The sequence below is a fragment of the Lissotriton helveticus genome, chromosome 2_1, assembly GCF_964261635.1.
Source record: "Lissotriton helveticus chromosome 2_1, aLisHel1.1, whole genome shotgun sequence".
Lineage (NCBI taxonomy): Eukaryota > Metazoa > Chordata > Amphibia > Caudata > Salamandridae > Lissotriton > Lissotriton helveticus.
The window spans coordinates 141,587,696-141,594,688 of NC_136059.1; positions in this window are offsets into that span (position 1 = coordinate 141,587,696).

Sequence of the window (6,993 nt, forward strand, 5' to 3'; positions counted from 1 at the left end):
AATAGAGTTCAGAAACAAAAAAAAATAGGCAAAATAAACATCAGAAATGAGCAGTAAGGAGATGAATAAAGGTCAGCAATGAGCAGAGAGATGCAAAACAATGGTCAGACACTAACCAGAATAATTTCAGAAAGGAGCAGAAAGAGGAAGAATAAAGATGAGAAACAAGCAGAAATTGGCAAAATAAAGGTCAGCAATAAGCAGAAAGAGGCAAGAGAAAGGTCAGAAATGAGCACAAAGAGGCAAGATAAAAGTCAGCAATGAGCAGAAAAGGGCAAAATAAAGGTGAGAAACCAGCAGAAAGAGGAAGAATAAAGGTCTGAAATAAGCAGAAAGAGGCAAAATAAAGATCAGAAAGTAGCAAAAAGAGGCAGAATAAAGGTCAGAAATGAGGAGTAAGAGGAAGAATTAAGATCAGCAACGAGCAGTAATATAGAGATACAAAACAGAGATCAGGAACGAGCAAAAAGAAGCAACATAAAATTCAAAAAGAAGCAGAATAAAGGTCAGCAATCAGCAGAAAGAAGCAAAATAATGATGTGAAACACGCAGAAAGAGGAAGAATAAAGGTTTGAAATTAGCAGAAAGAGGCAAAATAGAGATCAGAAACAAGAAAAATGATGCAAAATAATGGTCAGAAACGAGCAGTAAGGGGAAGAATAAAGGTCAGCAATGAGCAGAAAGATGCAAAATGATGGTCAAAAACTAGCCAGACTAATGTCAGTAAGGAGCAGAAAGAGGAAAAATTAAGGTGAGAAACAAGTAGAAAGAGGCAAAATATAGGTAAAAAAAACAAATATAGGTCAGCAATGAGCAGAAAGAAGCAAAATAAAGGTCAGAAGCAAGCAGCAAGAGGCAAAACAAGGTCAGAAACGGGCAGAAAGAGACAAAATAAAGGTCTGCAATGAGTACAAAGATGCAAGAGAAAGGTCAGAAACGAGCCGAAAGAAGCAAAATAAAGGTAAGAAATTAGCAGAAAGAGGCAGAATAAAGATGAGAAATGAGAAGAAAGAGGCCGGATAAAGGTCAGAAACGAACAGTAATATATAGAGGCAAAACAGAGAGGAGAAACAAGCAAAAGAGGCAAAATAAAGGTCAGAAACGGGCAGAAAGAGGCAAGAGAAAGGTCAGAAACTAACAGAAAGAGGCAGGATAAAAGTCCGCAATGAGCAGAAAAAGGCAAAATAAAGGTGAGAAACCAGAAGAAAGAGGCAAGAGAAAGATAGGAAACGAGCAGAAAGAGGCAAGATAAAAGTCAGCAATTAGCAGAAAAAGGCAAAATAAGGTAAGAAACCCGCAGAAAGAGGAAGAATAAAGCTAAAAAATGAACAGAAAGAGGCAAAATAAAGATCAGAAACTAGCAAAAAGAGGCAAAATAAATGTCAGAAATGAGCAGTAAGAGGTAGAATTATGATCAGCAACAAGTAGAAAGAGACAGAATAAGATGAGAAATGAGTAGAAAGAGGCAGGATAAAGCAGTCAGAAAGAAGCAGTAATAGAGATGCAAAACAGCGAGAGATAAGAAACGACAAAAAAGAAGCAAAATCAAAATCAGAAAGAAGCAGAATAAAGCTCAGCAATGAGCAGAAAGAGGCAAAATAAAGATGGCAAACAAGCAAAAAGAGGAAGAATAAAGGTCTGAAATGAGCAGAAAGATGCAAAATAATGTTCAGAAACTAGCTAGAATAATGTCAGAAAGTAGCAGAAGAGAGAAGAATAAAGGTAAGAAACCAGTAGAAAGAGACAAACTATAGGTGACAAAACAAGCAGATCAGATTTAGACCAAACAAAGGTCAGCAGTGAGCAGAAAGAAGCAAAATAAAGGTAAGAAACAAGCAGAAAGGAGCAAAATAAAGTTCGGAAATGGGCAGAAAGAGACAAAATAAAAGTCAGCAATGAGCAGAAAGAGACAAGAAAAAGGTAAAGAAAAATAGCAGAAAGAGGCAAGATAAAAATTGGCAATGAGCAGAAAAAGGCAAAATAAAGGTGAGAAACCAGCAGCAAGAGGAAGAATAAAGGTACTAAATAAGGAGAAAGAGGCAAAATAAAGATCAGAAACAAAGAGAGGCAAAATAAAGGACAGAAATGAGCAATAAGAGGTAGAATTAAGATCAGCAATGAGCAGAAAAAGGCAAAATAAAGGTGAGAAACCAGCAGAAATAGGAAGAATAAAGGTCAGAAAGAGGCAACATAGAGATCAGAAACTAGCAAAAAGAGGCAAACTAAAGGTAAGAAATGAGCAGTAAGAGGTAGAATTAAGTTCAGCAACAAGAACAAAGAGGCAGAATAAAGATGAGAAATGAGTAGAAAGAGGCAGGATAAAGGTCAGAAATGAGCAGTAATATAGAGATGCAAAACAGAGATCAGAAACAAGCAAAAAGAAGCAAAATAAAAATCAGAAACAAGCAGAATAAAGGTCAGCAATGAGCAGAAAGAGGCAAAATAAAGTTGAGAAACAAGCAGAAAGAGGAAGAATAAAGGTCTGAAATGAGCAGAAAGAGGCAAAATAGAGATCAGAAACAAGAAAAAAGAGGCGAAATAAAGGTCAGAAACGAGCAGTAAGGGGAAGAATAAAAATCAGCAATGAGCAGAAAGAAGCAAAATAAAGGTAAAAACAAGCAGAAAGTGGTAAAATAGAGAATCAGAGGCAACATAAAGAGCAGAAAGAGTTAGACGGAAGGTCAGAAATGAGCAGGAAGAGACAAGATAAAGGTGAGAAATAAGCAAATAGAGGCAGAATAAAGGTCGGACATAAGCAGAAAGAGGCAGAGTAAAGGTCAGCAATGAGCAGAAAGGCAAGATACAGGTAAAAATGAACAGAAAGCGACAGAATAAAGGTCATAAATGATCAGAAAGGCAGAATAAAGGTTAGCAATGAGCAGAAAGAAGCAAGATAAAGGTCAGAAATGAGCAAAAAGAGGCAGATTAATGGTTAGAAACCAGCAGTAAGAGGCAGGATAAAGGTCAGAAATGAGCAGAAAAGGTAAAATAGAGATCAAAAGCAATCACAAAGTGGCAAAATAAAGGTCCGGAACAAGCAGAATGAGGCAGGTTAAAGGTCAGCAATGAGCAGAAAGATGCAAAATAATGGTCAGAAATGAACAGAAAGAGTGTGGAAAAGTAAATTTTGCCATGTTCTGTGTCCCTACGTGTCCCCCATCTTATGTTATATGTGCATGATTAATATGCATATGTATTCCCCATGATCGATTAAAGACGCAATTACAGCTGTGTCCATCTCTAGTATGCCAGTTTCCAGTTCTCGTGAAAGCTACGAGTATCAGGCCTATGTAAAGTTACGTTGCCACGTTTCTCAGTGTGCACGTTATTTCATTGAAAAAGTCCCCGTTTCTAGGCCTCAAAAGGGCCTGGACACCAGATTCAGCTCCTGTCTCCTGAGCCCTCGCTGAGGAGCGATACAGCACCCACCTGTGTTCCTGACCCTTCACTTACTTCCTGCCTCACAGTGCCCGGCTCGGCCTGGCTCTGCCTGCTAGTCTGCCAAGAATATGTTATGATTCTAGTTATCAGTTCAGCCCTCCTTCTCTGCATTCCTAAGCTACTGAATCGCATCAATAGTTTCCGTCATTGTCTAGCCTTTACGTCTCCATGTAAGAGAAATACTGTATTAATGGTCATTTAATATTCTTCATCACGCACTACATGTAGAATAATGCATGCACCAGTCTTAGAGTCTGTTAGCCTCTCCCCTCCTGACTCTTAGTTTATATCAACATGTCCTCTAAACATTAGATACTAGATATTGTTTAGGCACATGTCGCCCTGACTCTCCAGACTTCAGTCTCTACTCCTAGCACAGAGTTCATAGCCCCCAGCTTCTCCTAGTAACACGTCATTGTCAGTTTGCGCGCACCATTTAGGTTAGAGGTCCCGGCTCCTTAGGTAGCCCCCTCCATGTTTCCGCCCCATTTATGACATATTCTGTTACGTTTACATCACATGTCTATGTATACGCCTCTTGTTACACCTACTTTCACCCTTATCTTTCGCGACTGCTATTGACCACACCCACTGCTCCGCCTATTGTATGTATTGCAATTGCAACTGTTTTAGTATATATGCTTGTGTATTGTTATTAAAGGTAGCGCGCTCATCCCAGATCCAGCCCCGGCAGCTGCCGGCCCACGCCATTCATTTCCTGTCCCCCCTGCCGGGCCCTGTCATCCTATTCCTGTGCAGGTTGTCCTGTTCCTGTCCTTTATGCTGTATTAAACCTGCAAACTCCTACTACCTCGAATCTTGACTCTTATTTATTGAGCTATCTGTTATTACTATGTCCAGTAAAACCTAGATCCGGTATTTTTTATTTATATACCACATAATGGCGCCCGAATAGGGACTTGCCCTTTCCCCACGCGCCGGTGAAGCCACGCCGGCCCCCTGATCCTCTGCAGCCGTGACGGAACCATACCGTGCACGTGCAGAGATTTCTGCTTCAAGTATCCCTCAGGCCCACGGAGGAGACGGAGGTTGCGGTCCAGCATCCAGACGAGGCGGTGGAGGAACGCGGCGAGTCCCAACCAGAGCCCAAGCCGAGAGTCCAAGGTCCGAGGTATCCGGAGGCCCACCCGTAACAGAAGTCCGAAGTTCATCCGTCCGGCGTCGAAGCAGTCCAGTCCAGTCCGAGGCCTTCCGTTCTTGCTGCCCGGTGAGTACCGTTGCTGGGGAGTATCTAGACAGGGTCAATCTAATTGTCTCTGGTCCGTGGGGTTTGGTGGTACACAGATCCCAAAAACGAAGTGTCCACTCCGGTGGATGCGGGTCCTGACGTGTCTCTTTATGAGACCGGTAAGTTTCGTACTGTTTCAGCAGTGCATCTAGTTCCTGTTCTAGTCAGTTCTGTTCTCGAGAAATTCATGTATTCTGTTTTCCGTATTCCAGGTAGTATTCTGTTCGAACTGTTATTTTAAATGTTCTTCATGTATTTTAATGTCGTGGTATGAGAGTGGTGTAATTATCGTGTTCATTGTGTATTGTAATTGTGTCCAGATTAAAGTTCAGTCATGCCGTTATTCTCCAAACTACGTCAGTTAAGAACTAGAAAAGGTCTGTTAGAAGAAGCAGTTCCTGTCCCGCCTAGGGACAGTCCAGGTCATTTTATGTATCAGAAGCATGGCATAAGTGCCATATTGTATCTAGATTTATGGGTAGAGTATACCAAACAGTTAGAAGAAAAGTATAGATGGCCCGTATCGGGTACATGGGATGCCGAGTGCATCATGCGAGTAGAAGAAGCATTATGGAAAAAGAAAGCCAGACAGTCACAGAAAGATGCCATCGAGTTATGGCGCAAAGAATCTCATAAAAGAACCGAAAAAGAAATCAGAAAGTCAGAATTAAGTAGAGAATCCTTAGAACGAGCCCAAGAAAGGGAATTAATCGAGATAGGTGAACGAGTCAAAACCGAACAGTCAGATAGACAGAGGCATGCCCTCATTAAGGGTATGTATCCTCTTCTTGCCGAGGGCTTGCCAAAAGCAACCCCGGAGGCATCCAGTAATTTTCCGCCACCATTAGTTCCGACCAAGCTACGTCACAAACCGACCGCAGCTGATATTTTTATTTCGTCCTACTTGGACGACACGGTTCCAGAATATGCAAATCCTGTTCCGCCAGTCCCTGTAAATAATGTAAATCCTGCTCCTCCAGACACCGGAGTACCTGCCACGGTACCCCCGGTTCAGCCCACATTACAATTTCCCACTCTGCCAGCACGAAGAGTATCAGTCGATGATACCAGTTTAGGGGCCGCAGGAGGAGGTCCTCCTGGTACCCCGCCACCACACCAACGTTTAACATTAGTCGAGTTACATGAATATGCGTTACAGCGTACGCCCAAATATAAGTCCGTTGCCGATATCCGACGAGCCCTTACTGAATGCCGCTATGATCCAGTTGCAGGTGATGCTAGTACAGTTATATATTCCATCCGTGTAAGACGGGTGACCGGGTATTTGGACACCCTACCAGATATGAAAGAAGATCTAGACAGAATATATTGTTTCATCCGTACAGGGGATGATCCAGAAAGTATAGGTGAAGCCATGTCTCAAAGGAAAGCTGAGATCCAGCTCATGCTATTAAAGTTTCTGATTAATTGTTTAATAAGGGAACAAGATTATCCGACCAAAGATCCGGCCGAAATGAGAATCCTGACAAGGTGGAGTGATAATATAGCCGAGGGTAAACACAGAACTATCAGTAGTATAGAGAGTATGTACAAGAGAATTCGTAAAGAAATAATAAAGTTACATGAACAACGTAAAGCAGCACAAGTAAGCGAGAAAGAAAATGACTCTTCTACTGAAGAGGTAGACGACGAGAATCCCGCCAGAATAGCGTATGTAGGAAAATCTAGATTTCCAGACCGCCACTTACGCCTAGAACACAAGTCAGTTTTTCATCATCCAGCACCAGAACAAGGTTCTCTAGAACAAGCATTTCAAGCTACCGATCATATTCTGAAATCACGAATCGGTTATAGTGAGTTAAGTACTATGCATGAACAAGAACTAGCCCGATCAGCAGTCCGATGGATTACTGATTCTACCACTTTTCCAGACGAAATAGTGGCACAAATGTTCCTGAAATTGCCCCCAGCCGAGCAGCGACTGGTGGGTATGTATATGATCCAGCACCTCATTACATTATATGAGGGTCAACATTCTGATCCAGGTCCGTTACATGATGTCCTGAACGAGTTACTCCAGTATAGATGGAAAGGTTTAGGTACCGATTTAATTAGTGTCATTCTAGAACAGCGTCACAAATATAGAACGTTTTTGAACCCGCATTTTGTTCATGTCTCACCTCCAGAAAGTAAACCGTTTTACATAGACAGACAAAACCCGTTACGAGAAGTACACCCAGTCAGGACAACAGATGGTGAAATGCAACGAGTATTTGTTTACACCCCGATTACAAAGATGGAACTCTTAGAGATGAAGAAACTAATTCCCTGTCATGACAAAG